This window comes from Anastrepha ludens, chromosome 5, assembly GCF_028408465.1.
Source record: "Anastrepha ludens isolate Willacy chromosome 5, idAnaLude1.1, whole genome shotgun sequence".
NCBI lineage: Eukaryota > Metazoa > Arthropoda > Insecta > Diptera > Tephritidae > Anastrepha > Anastrepha ludens.
The window spans coordinates 5,975,342-5,988,746 of record NC_071501.1 but is presented as its reverse complement, the minus strand read 5'-3'; the positions used below and the strand labels follow the sequence as shown (position 1 = coordinate 5,988,746).

Genomic DNA, 13,405 nt, shown 5'->3' with positions numbered 1-13,405 from the left:
AAGTATCAATGGTTTCGTTGCTTGTGTGGCAAGTTATATTCAAAAATGGTGAAACTAAATTGTTTTCCCAAAAAATTTGTTTTTATTGTAATAGGACTATGAATAAGTTCGTGCGGTTTTACAACAGATGGCGTAACTTGATTATTATTCCATCGATCCACATTTCCAAACATTCATTGGAGAGCTACTGTCGTAAGGCACAAATGTCAGTATAAGTTTTTTATTTGAAGCGTAAACAACAATATTTTTACCACACTTGAAAATGTCGAATTTCGTGCCAAATAATGTGTTTTTGCGGGGAATTCTTCTTCATTATTTTAATATGAAGAAAAAAGCAGCCGAAAGTCATCGTATCTTGGTGGAAGTTTATGGTGAGCATGCTCTATCTGAGCGAACGTGCCAGAAGTGGTTTGCACGCTTTAAAAATGGTGATTTTGGCTTGGAAGACGAAGAACGCGAGGGTGCGCCGCCAAAGTTCATGGATACCGAATTGGAGGAATTGCTCGATCAAGATCCGGCTCAAACGCAAGAAGAGGTTGCAAAAACTTTGGGAGTTGATCAATCAACCATTTCCAAACGTTTAAAAGCCATGGGAATGATCCGAAAGGTAGGCCATTGGGTGCCGTATGAATTGAAGCCAAGAGACGTTGAACGCCGTTTTATGGCATGCGAACAACTGCTTCAACGGCACAAAAGAAAGGGTTTTTTGCATCGAATTGTGACTGGCGATGAAAAGTGGGTCCATTACGACAATCCAAAACGTCGGGCAACGTATGGATACCCTGGCCATGCTTCAACATCGACGTCGGCGCAGAATATTCATGGCCTGAAGGTTATGCTGTGTATCTGGTGGGACCAGCTGGGTGTTGTGTATTATGAGCTACTGAAACCGAATGAAACGATTACGGGGGATGTCTACCGACGACAATTGATGCGTTTGAGCCGAGCACTGCGAGAAAAACGGCCGCAATACGCCGATAGACACGACAAAGTTATTTTGCAACATGACAATGCTCGGCCACGTGTTGCACAAGTGGTCAAAACATACTTAGAAACGCTCAAATGGGATGTCCTACCCCACCCGCCGTATAGTCCAGACCTTGCGCCATCCGATTACTATCTCTTCCGATCGATGCAACATGGCCTGGCTGACCAGCACTTCCGTAATTACGATGAAGTCAAAAAATGGATCGATTCGTGGATTGCGGCAAAACCGACCGAATTTTTCACAAAGGGAATCCGTGAATTGCCAGAAAGATGGGAAAAAGTAGTAGTAAGCGATGGACAATATTTTGAATATTAAATTTGTAACCATTTTACGTCAATAAAGTTTCAAATTTCGAAAAAAACCGCACGAACTTATTCATAGTCCTATTAATATATTTTATGCTAAAAGTATATTGTATTGTATACTAAAAAATTAAAAAAAAAATTTACAAAAATTAAAAAAAATGTGAAGATATTTACCAATAAAAGACTCTATACCAAAATTTTGAATTTCGAATAAATCTTTACACATTTTTTTAAATTTTTTTCAGTTCTTCTCTTTCTTATTGTACTTAAGCCTACAAATAAACTAATTTTGCGCAGAATTGACCGCAATGTCATGAATACTTGGATCACTTGACATTGGATCCGTCGATAGGCAAATATCTATAAAACCTCAAAATCGAAGATACAAAATAAAAAATAAGCTAAAAGGGGTAGTAGTTGAAAAAATAGGGCATAAAAAATGAAAAACTCATTCACAAAATTGTAGACGCTTGCTGATAAAAATAACCGAAAGTAAAAGAAATCATACAGAAATCTAGCAGCGACAAATGTATGTGCGCGAGAGTATTCCTTGTGCTGCTGATCGTGTCCCGGTAGGAAAAACTTGAACTAGTGAAACAAATTCTAATTCAGAGCAAATCTGACTGAGCTGAAGGATAATGACAATGAAAGACCCCAAGGGTTGCCACACCCCAGACGGTAATCAAGTATTTTATAGGAGCAGCTCTTCGTGAGAAATATATATCTCGCGTCTTCTTTTCGAATTTTATAACCATATAGGTATAAGTTATTGTGACCCATTTGAGTTATAATCAAATGAAAATTATTTATTTTTTTACATCCTTAATGCTGTTTTGCTTAATTGCACTTACACAGGGATTTAAATGCTTAAATTTCCAATTGTTGTTATATCAAAGCCCAGAAACTTCTTTCAGAACAGTATCTCTGTTCAGCTTTGCTGGCTTAACAGAAAATGTTGTGTTAACAGTGATAGCCATACCACAAATTTAAAAAAAATTTAACAGCCTACTCTCTGGCGAGGCAAATCCAAAGTTAAAGGAAGTATCATTAATGAAAGCGTTTATGGAATAAATTTCTAATGGGGAGTTAATATTTTCTTTATTTTAGCATAATTATATATTTTCTGTGATTAACATACTAAATGCTACTAATAGTTCGAAATAATTAATGACAAAAAAGTAAACCAAAATAACTATATACTTGTAGATGGCAAGATCAGAAAGCTCTGTATCCAGCAAGCCTCTAATGTACTCAAAAATCTATTGAGTTGGAAATACTTAATATAATATTTCTCAAACTTAACAGAGTTATTAATTTGAAGCAGGTTTCCGGTTAAATATAGGCTTTTTTGAAGAACACTGAAAAAAGCTATTAAGCAGTAATAAAAACTGGAAATTTGCTTGCCTAAACTATCCAACTACGGAACGTTGTTCAGGCTTACAAAAATTAAGTATCTTAGGCTTTTAGTAGGTAGATGGGTAAAATGGTTGAAGTACCAATCTGGCACTCCCCAAGTAGCACTAAAGCGGGCAGATATCTGCAGCCAACCAGAGCTGTTGAAGGAACGGATAATGTTAATGGAATTTAGGTTCGAGCACTGCCCCATGCTATCGAAGAAAGGAACACCCAGTGACCTTAATCGTCTAGCTGCCAAACCCGAACATTTACTGAGAAATTTCCCATAGACTCTTTCTCTGAATGATAAACTCTTTCTGCAATTGGGGAGAAATGGTAAACATAGCTTTTCTGCGTATGAGTCCCGAGGACTAACTGCGTGCTGCGTCTATTGTATTGGGGCCAAAGGATTTTCGAAATAGCGCATGAAGAACTGGAACTCCATCTGATCTACGTATATCTGAGAAATAAATTGTGCAACTCCCCTTTAACAACAGTCAGGCGATGTCGATGACCAGGCCGAAGACCTCTGAGACTAATTCAGAGACTAAGTTTCATTAAAATTGTCTGCCAATTGTTCTGAATTTCAGTGGGCAGTAAATTACAGTACCTGTCCGATATGCAGTTTTTCTTGCAGAGGAACATTTGACAGACACATTTGGAAAAATCGACTGACATAGAAGTGAAAGGAATATAGAGTAAAATAAGTTAAAGCAAAAGCAGAGTACTGCAAATCAGGTGATATCAGCTGTGATCAGATTTGGCAAATTATATGATTCTTTTCATCCTGTACAATACTGCAAATGTTATGCCAAACGCTCTACCATTTCGACTAATGAGACATTGAAAGCTGCGAAAGATAGGTTAAAGTTTTTTTTCTTATAAATATAATTTGTCGATTTTAACATTGTTGAGTAACTTCCGATGAAGTTACACAGAGCATAATTGATTTCATCTATCAAAATTGGTACCAGTACGAAATTAGATAAGTAGGTATCCCGCACTAGCCCCTGTTCTATTTACATAGGTAGATTCAATAAAAACCAAACACCAGTTCTATAATGGCTCATTTCTCTACAGGGTGTGTTTGACAAATATTTTGTGTGAATGACCAATAAATTTGATTTTAAATATCAACGGTACGAACACATCGACCACTTGGCACGTTCCGAACATTGCGTCGTTTTATAAATTTTCAGGAACGAAAATAAGATTATGTTGAAATGGTGCACTCTCAGATAGTGAAACCAAAAATCTTTAAGCTTTTAAGTGCATTGTATTAATAACTTGAGGAAAGAATTTTGTATGAACTTCGTGACGTGGCATTACATTAAATAAAATAAATGGAGGAACGGTAGAACTGTAAAATTTTTTAGCTGACATTTACTTTAAAGTGAAGACCAAATTTCGTGGTGTTGTTTGGAAGAAATATTGAGTATAAACTCAAAAGATAGTGTACACCACATATTAACAATTTTTGGCTATTTATTTATGTTATTTTAAATTTTATTTATTTTGTAATAAAATGTACGTGCAGTTTTATAGATCAATTTTAATGTCAAATTCGATTTAATTTAGTCTCAAAGTGCATGTTTCAAGTGGCTCAAAATTACAGTGAAATGCAGTAATTTAGAGAACTGTACGGAACTTAATGTTGATTAAGTAGTAATCGTAATCTGATAGATTAGTAGCAAACTTAGGCTGGCTTTTTAATAAGAGAGACCCAGAAAAGTTTAGAAAAAGTAGATTTCACTACTATAGGGAGTTTTCTTCTAAAGGCAATGATAGTCTTCAGCCTTGGGTGACTTTGTTCTTCAAACGAATTAAGTTTTTAACGACTAATATAGACTGTTTTACCTATTTTACCAGACGACTAGACCCAACGAAGAGCTTCTGGAAGTCAAAATATCTTATCTAATTACTTATTAGGGACTATAGAGGAGTTGCATAGCTTCAAGCGTAATTTTGCATCACATAGTTTTGCACCTCTCAACCTACAAATTGGGGTGTACAAGTAGCATTGCTATTTCAGCCCATGCGAGATGGGTTGATAGTCTGACATGTAACGCTCCAAAAAGAATTTGGCCAGCATGGGACATCAGGCGCTCAAAGCCGCACTTATGTTAGTTGCTTTGATCACAGACCACTGCATCAGGGACTGTTTCATGGTGCAACTCCTTTATCTGCCTACCTGCAGCGAACTTTTGTCTCCCATACTCGTATATGCCTTCTGTGTACATCTCATGCAAAAGCATGCATATATTCGTAACCGAATGCCTCACATTTTTCTAATATCTCTTTGCGTATGTATGAGTTTTTATTTTAGGCAAACAATTTCTATCGGTCGCACATTCACCTGAATAGCCAATTTGGGCAATTTTGCTACTTGCGTGCACATTCCGTGCAACCTAGCAGTGGCAGTCAAAAATATAGGACGCAATGGTGAGTCGCAAAAACACGCCACTACCACTTGTACATTTGTGCCAGCTCGCGGTACGCTAGTGACCGGCAGTCAGCTGCCGGCAAAGTGTTTGAATGTCGAAAAGCAGAAGACAAATGCCATTAGTACTCGTAGTTCGTTGCTGTCTTTGATCGAACAGGCAATTACCTATTTATTTTTGGCGAGCAATTTTTTGCACTTTGCTTTGACGTTTGTTTGTTTGCTGCTTCCTTTCGCTAAATATTTTCTTGTAATGTGTACATTGCCATGTATTTTCGAAATGAAAAGTATGTCTGTGGTAACGAAATTAAAAGTATGATTAGTTGCATCAATTAAAGGGGCGTTCCGTCTTCCAATCGTAGTCCAATTGCTATGCCATCCGTTGGTGGCTTTTTGCGCTGTATTGCTGTGAAAATTTTTGAACGTGCGATCGTCGACCATTGAACTTTTGCACTATTTCGAAAGTGATGTGGAGTCAAGTGTGACACTTCGATGCATTCATAAGCAAATCGTTTATAAAGCAAATAGAAAAGTATGTAGAGAATTTGTGATGCAATAAATTGGAAACTGCATTCATTGAATTAAATGGCAAATTCTGTTAATTTTGTTAAGCATACATAGGTATGTATATTCGATTTCTAGTCAGGAGAGTCAAGAGTCTGTCCGCGGGGATATTTTCAGGCATCAAATACTACATCCACGCATCCTTCATGCTCAATCTTCTCACGCATGCAAGAAGAAATATCAAGGCATACAAGATGCCCTCTGGCTGTGGAACTACCCCGATTGAACTATTGTATTTAACTCCCTATAAGTTGATATACTGGTATGCAGAAGTATGTGATACTTTTAGCGTTCAACTGAAAGCAATGCGAATTAAAGTGGTAAATTAGGAATTTAAGGGGTTTCATACATCGCTGATATCTCTATGTTACTTCAATACCACTCTCTGTTTAGCATGTTTAAAGGAAATATAGAAGAGAATGAAGTAACACCTTCTGCATCCGATCTTCCCAACGCAGTGGAGCTCTTCCTCTGACATCACCAGCCGGTACCTCATCGCATACTTTCAGAGCCGGAGCGTTTGTTACCATTCGGATGGCATGACCCAGCCAACGAAGCTGTAGTGAGTCTTCAGTGAAGCAAAATTGAAATTAAGTACTTATTTCTATAGGCAACGCAGCGATACAATTTTTAAATAAGACGATAAAAATCACTGAATGACTCAAATAATGGAGCCTACAACAAAGAGCATTGCCAGAAAGTATCCTAAGTAGCAGCGTATCTATTCTCTAGTGTCTATAAGCACGACATGAAAGACGCAAGAAACCAATACTTAATCCCAAATATTAGAAAAGAGACATAAAATAAAATTGTCCAACACTGGTGAATCACAATGAACGACGATATCTCCAGGATCAAACTTGCCGAGGACAATACTAATTCAAAGGGTTTGAATTTTTTTATCAAGGTATGCCAATCGATTCTCCCCAATGCTCATAGTTTTATGTGTTTATCCTCTATCTATACTAAATTGTAAACATTGGGTTGGACAAAGCTTACTGTGCGAGTTTTTCGTTTTCGGTGAACCCCAGTAAAATTGAACAATTTAACCCTCTAACAGACTGTGTTGATAAACTTTCATTATACCTGTTTCGAGAAAAGATGAAAAATGCTGATTAAGGTAGAAGATGAGGGGTTCAAGTGCATATGGCTTGAGGACCACGGCCTGGAACTCGCCAAACATAAAACCGAAGTCATCCTCATGACACGAAGTCACATGCCATTCGAGGTCAGCAGGCAAATATGTGACACGTCCTTAGTGACCCAAAAAGTAGTGAAATACTTAGGTATTCAACTTCACTGCAGGCTTACTTTCTGGGCCCAGATACGGCTTGGGGCTACCAAAGCAGCAAAGGTCACGGGTATGCTAAGTAGATTAATGGCAAACATCGGTGGGCCAACACAGAGCAAAAGAAAGCTAATTATGACGGCCACAAACTCAATTCTCCTGTACGGCTGCAAAGTATGGGACATTGTGCTAAACTGCAAAAACAAGCGCAAAGCACTGGAGGCTGTGCAACGAACAGCGGCTCTCAAACTTGCCTCAGCCTACCGCATTGTCTTAGGTGCAGCAATTTTCGTGATCAGCGTGCAGATACCCGTCGACCTCATGGTCCGGGAGCGAATGGATGCGTGGGACTCCAAGAAGAAATACGTCATCACTAGCTTCTCAGAACGCAGATGCCGAACCATGCTGCGGTGGCAAAACCGATGGGACACTGAACCGAGTGGCAGATGGACGGCGAAACTACTTCTTAACTCAGTTCCTCTCAGGCCACGGATACTTCCGGAGATACCTATAGCGCATGGGCAAGGTAACCGATTTCAAGTGCATATACTGCGAAGCGATGACGCTGAACACACGTTTTTAGTTGTAACAGATGGCAGTGAAGAAATGCTCTGAGGGAGCAGGTTGGCGACATCGCACCGAGCAACATAATAAGCAAAATGCTCGAACGCGAGGACAGCTAGAACGCGGTACAGAAATACATCGAGAAAGTTCAAGGGGGGAAAAAGATTGACCTAGACACAGTGCAACAAAACGAAGCCGTACAGATAGAGGTACAAGAAGACGAGCCTTTAACATGAAAGCTGGCCACAAATATATTTACCCAGAGTGAATAGAAATGGTCCTTTATGGATGCCATTCTGGGCCCTCCCGAAGTAATATAGAAAGCAGTTCCGGGAAGGGTGTCTTCCCAGAAGGAGAGGAGGGATCGTTTTAGTGGCCACACCACACGACGCAGTAGACGACGGTCGTTGTAAGTGCGAAGGCATTTTGAACCCTACCTCACCAACCAAACAAAAAAAGTGCATATGCTAAAAAAAAATCCTCTTTAGATTCTATGATAGAAGAAGAATAAGAGTAAAGACAGAAATGTATTTGAATGAATATTTTTTGTTCGATAAACTAACTGCGTTACGAAGAAATCAACGTCTCCGTGTTTCCCACAGATCCACTCGTTAATCCGTGGGATCAGCCTATGCGTCCACCGGACTTTTGATGACTGGTCCCACTTTGAATGCCACTCAGCTATCGAGGTAGAACGTTCTGCTTGTTTGAATTCGTCTGTCGGCTTCATGCCTCGCGGTCAGTACAACCTCTTCTGTAAGTTTGCCCGTATGTTTGTAGGCTTTTTGCTAGCTTTGACGCAGATTGCATCGTCCAACACCATTCTATAGGCACATGCGGTCCTCAACGCACTTGTTCTACTGACCTGCAGTAGTTCTTTAAAGTGGCACTTTTTTGCTCCAGCCCAGATTGGAGAGGCGTACAACATTATGGAGTCTGTCACAGTGGAAAGATTTTTTCTCCTGGCACCCTGTGGTCCTCCTAAGTTTGGTAGCATGCCCATAAGTGCGTTGTTAACCTTTGTCGCCTTCACGCTAACAAGTTTAAGATGTTCCCTGAATGTTTGTCTGGCATCAATGTACATGCCAAGATATTTTATAGCCTTCTGGGATTCTATATCGTATAGGTGCTGTTCTTGTGGCTGCAAATGGCCGAAATGTCTTTACCTTCTCCGGGCTATAGCGATCGCATTCGAGGAGAAGGTGCATTGAAGTATCCTGGGATTGATCACAGAAACGACAAGAGTCAGTGCACTTCCAAATGGTTGGGGTACCAACCCATTCGACTACGGTGATCGCTAAACTATGCGTATTTTCGCCTAAAGTTTTAAGACTTTAAGCCTGCGTAAAAAAAAGTTCAGACCCTCTGAACTAGCACAATCTTCGGCTAAGTCGAGATATCTTCTTTCATAATTTTTTGCATTTGTGGGCATTGAAGAATATTTGCAAAATTGTTGGACTCTGTAACCAATATCTCAAAACGAAAGTCTGTTCAGAAGACCTGAAGGGAATTTTTTTTATGAAACTTGGCTACTTTCTACAAAATTACAATACCTAAGAATGAAATTTTAAGCTTCTGAAATAGCGAATGTCGTAAAAATATCTTGCATGCATATTTGTTTATATTTCAAATTTTTTTAATGTTTTCATTACCAATTTTACTGTTTTTAACATTGAATTAATTTTTGTGTTTTTTCGAAGAGTTGCGCAAGGAAGCTCATCTGACGAATTCGAGTGAAAAAGTTCGAAAAGTTTTGGCTTCCAACTGATTGATATCTAATTTACAGATTTTTGCAATGACGGGAAGTCTCTTATGGGAGAAACGCATTCGATGGTTTTCTACTGCTAGCAAAGATTCAGTTCAAGATTTGGATCACAAATATAGAAAACTAAAATAAAATAACATAAATACGCATAGAATGCTGCATTTGGAAAATCACTAAACAATCTTCATTATAAAGGTTAATGTTTCACTCCTTCATTTAGTTTTACCAACTGAACCAAGCGAGTTTCGGAACTTTTATTTTCGGTAGTTCCCCTCAGGCGCGTTAAGTATTAAAATGTATTCTTGATTGGGTAGAAAATACAACAGATAGTATGTGATACTTTTATTTCTGAAACAAAATTGAAAAATCTAGTTTTCTGTAACAAGGGTTTTCTTTCTTGGACCAAACTGCGTGATTTTTTAAAGTTTATTATTTTTTACAATTTTTGGTTCTAAAAAATCATTAGCACTTTAAAAGCGTTAAAATTCACAATTTAAGGGGCGAAGAACAAAGGCATCTGATCACTTTCAAAAGCGTACCGCTATGCACACCTGCCGCATGAGATCACCCACAAAAATAAGTCATTATACACACCTGTGGCTGGTAGACTATTTTTCGTTGCTCTATAATACTTTAGGCACTTTGGTTGCTAGTCGTTAAAGATTTACTTCTTTAGACACTTCTTTGGTACACAATTAAAGTGTTACAGAAATCGTTGTCGTTTGATTTGGTTTGTTTTTAAAGCAAACACTTTTTTCGCATTAAGTCACATTCTTCGAAATGTAATAAATTATTTATTTTATTTCACTATTCCTCATGCTGGGAATTTTCAAAACGTTACTGATAAAATTTCGTCGAAAAATTAACTAAAGCTAAAACACAGATCCCGGGCGCACAATGAGCTAGTAAATATGCAGATTGAGAGCGCACAAATTCTATTGCATACGCTGCAAGCACCAAACAAAAAAAAAAAAACAACAACAAATATTGATGCGCTCACGTTTCGCTTTGCTCTTGAGAGAATTTGCACAAATTATAATGTGTAGCTTTTTTTCGAAATTCAATTGTCAAAATAATTACATGCTTCTTTTTGAAAACACACTACAAACAGGCGCCGGTCTTGCTACAAGTTCGTTTGTTTATTTTTTTCGTTGTAGGAAAAATTTCCTACTTTTGAGTTTTGGTCGTAAATTTCTACAGCAAAACCACCTACTCGCCACGTTGAGGTGAATTTGTGCACTGAATTTGTTGATGCATGAGAGGTAAGGAATACTCGTACGTTCATTTGAAGGCACTACAAAAACACCCAAAAATATATAACTATGCATAAATAAATATGTCATTGTGTGGTTGCAGATAAAAGCGACTCATAAAGTCAAATAAGCGGAGCACAACACTGCGGAGCGAGTACAATAATGTAAGCAAAGGCAACAGGAAATACACAAGTGAGATTCATTGGCAAAGCACAATTCGCCACAAAACCAAAACAACCAAAAAAACACCAAATATAACAACAAGCACAATATGAGCACAATCAAAGAAACTACAATAATATTAAGAGCATTTTTCGTTAAGCGAAAAGAAAACATATCAGAAACCTTAAGTGCGTGGCGCGCTGTGGCGTCCGCCGAAAAACAATCTTTGCGACACTTAAAAGCACATTAAAATATTTACAACGCACATATCCACATGCACTGGCATATATAGTAGCTTGTAAAGTTGTGCCATGGAATATTTTTAAGAGAAAAAAAAATATGTATGTACAAAAATTTTGCTCACGAGTAGGCGCATATCACTCGATTCACATATTTACACATAAATATTAGCTTGCACGTCACCGGGTCGTATGAGTAATATTTATTTTATCTAACAACTCACCAAGCAAAATTAATTTCTTCTCATACACTCAATCGCACAAGTCTTTGCACTCTGTGAAATCATTCACTTATGACCGTTTGGCACATGCTAAGGTGTTAATTTGATGGAAATGCACCTGATCAGTCGCGAAGTAATAAAAACAAAGTTACTTTATCAAAGCACCGATAGCGCGTAGTATTTACGCAGTTTAACCATCTAATACCCGTAGCATTTGTGTATGTGCGTGTGCATACAGAGTATAGTTTATGTCATCACTCTGCTTGAGCCGGGGGTTATTGGTGCGCGTCCAGCGAGGCGCAAATAGCGTCTGACACAGTCACCCACTAAAAAGAGCGGAGCCACTATCGGTTGTAAGCTAATGTTCGGACGATTTGGTTTTGTTGCTCGCTTATAACTGTTATTCAATTTTTTCGTTACGTTGTTTGTGTATTTTTGTTTGGCGATAGCAAAATGAGTTCTTATCAACAAACAATACTCGGTTATTTGTACAATACTTCAATGCAATTTCAGTTACACGAACTAAGGGCAAAGAAAAATGTTAGTTGATGCGCAAAAATATATAAAAAAAGTTAATAAAAAGGTGAAATTAAATATAGTAACGCAACACAGCATAATTAACGTGGTAACTTAATACAACCTGAGTTAACATAACAGAACAGAACAACATATATGTATGTAATGTAATATACCATAGCCCAGCATAACTTAACATAACGTAATATAGCATTACAAAACGTAGCAACAAAACGAAAAATAAAATAGCATAACAGAACTTAACATAGTATAACATAACATAACATAACATAACATAACATAACATAACATAACATAACATAACATAACATAACATAACATAACATAACATAACATAACATAACATAACATAACATAACATAACATAACATAACATAACATAACATAACATAACATAACATAACATAACATAACATAACATAACATAACATAACATAACATAACATAACATAACATAACATAACATAACATAACATAACATAACATAACATAACATAACATAACATAACATAACATAACATAACATAACATAACATAATATAACATAACGTAACATAACATAACATAACATAACATAATATAACATAACATAACATAGCATAACAGAACATAACATAAAATAACATAACATAACTTAACATAACAGAACAGAATGTGTCACGTACAATTAGTAAAAACAAAATAATTAAATGAAATTAAAGAAATAAATTAAATTAACTCAGGTTAAGCCTTAATTAAATGAAAGGTAAAAGTCGCACAGTAGCTATTTATAACGGGCACTTTTTTAGCTATTATCTTTTTAACAGTTGGTTTAAACAGCTGACCCACGTTTAGTGTTTTGTTTCACTGTCAAACATTTTCAGTTTGGTCCATAATTTAACCATGAATCGTCTTACAAACGAACAACGCCTGCAAATCATTGAATTTTATTATAATGTTAAGAAAGTTTAAAGTTCTGTTAAGAAAGTTTAAAGTCGAAAAATTGTATTCAGCGACGAAGCTCATTTTTGGATCAATAGGTACGTCGGTTTTGGAGTGAAGATCAGCCAGAAGAATTGCGAGAGCTACCAATGTATCCAGAAAAGGTCACAGTTTGGTGCGGTTTATGGGCTGGAGGTATCATTGGACCGTACTTCTTCAAAGATGCTGCGAATCGTAACGTAACTGTGAATGGTGAGCGCTACCGTGAAATGATATCCAACTTGTTTTTGCCCAAAATACAAGAGTTTGACTTGCATGACATGTGGTTTCAGCAAGACGGTGCCACATGCCACACACCACGCGTAACAATGGACTTGTTGAGGGCGAGTTCGGTGAACATTTTATTTCACGTTCGGGACCTGTCAATTGGCCATCCAGATCGTGCGATACAACGCCTTTAGATTATTTTTTGTGGGGCTATGTTAAAGCTCATGTCTATTCAGACAAGCCTGCTTCAATTAACGCATTGGAAGACAACATTAAAGCATTTATATGGAGATACCGGCCGAAACATTGGAAAGAGTATGCCAAAATTGGACTAAGCGGATGGACCATTTGAAGCGCAGTCGCGATCAACATTTGCGTGTGTTTTTTTGAAAAACTTTCCTATAGCTCTTAAAAAATCACCCTTTATAATTTTTGGACATAATAAAATAAATAATTAATTGGCGCGTACACTTCTGTTAGGTGTTTGGGAACATAA

The 13,405-nt window shown here is 37.4% G+C and overlaps 1 protein-coding gene across 6 annotated transcripts in view; it reads right to left on the bottom strand.

The window, feature by feature from the left end:
* LOC128862739 (serine-rich adhesin for platelets-like) overlaps nucleotides 1-11,493 on the bottom strand; it is a 133,893-nt gene extending 122,400 nt beyond the window's left edge. For 5 of the 6 annotated variants that reach the window (XM_054101435.1, XM_054101441.1, XM_054101442.1 and 2 more), the window contains exon 1: nucleotides 9,904-10,552. The gene's annotated coding sequence lies outside the window, so the exon portion shown is untranslated. Of the gene's footprint in view, nucleotides 1-9,903; nucleotides 10,553-11,187 lie in introns of those variants that run through there. The other variant, XM_054101436.1, reaches the window with a different exon arrangement.
* Between the last annotated feature and the right edge of the window lie 1,912 nt (nucleotides 11,494-13,405).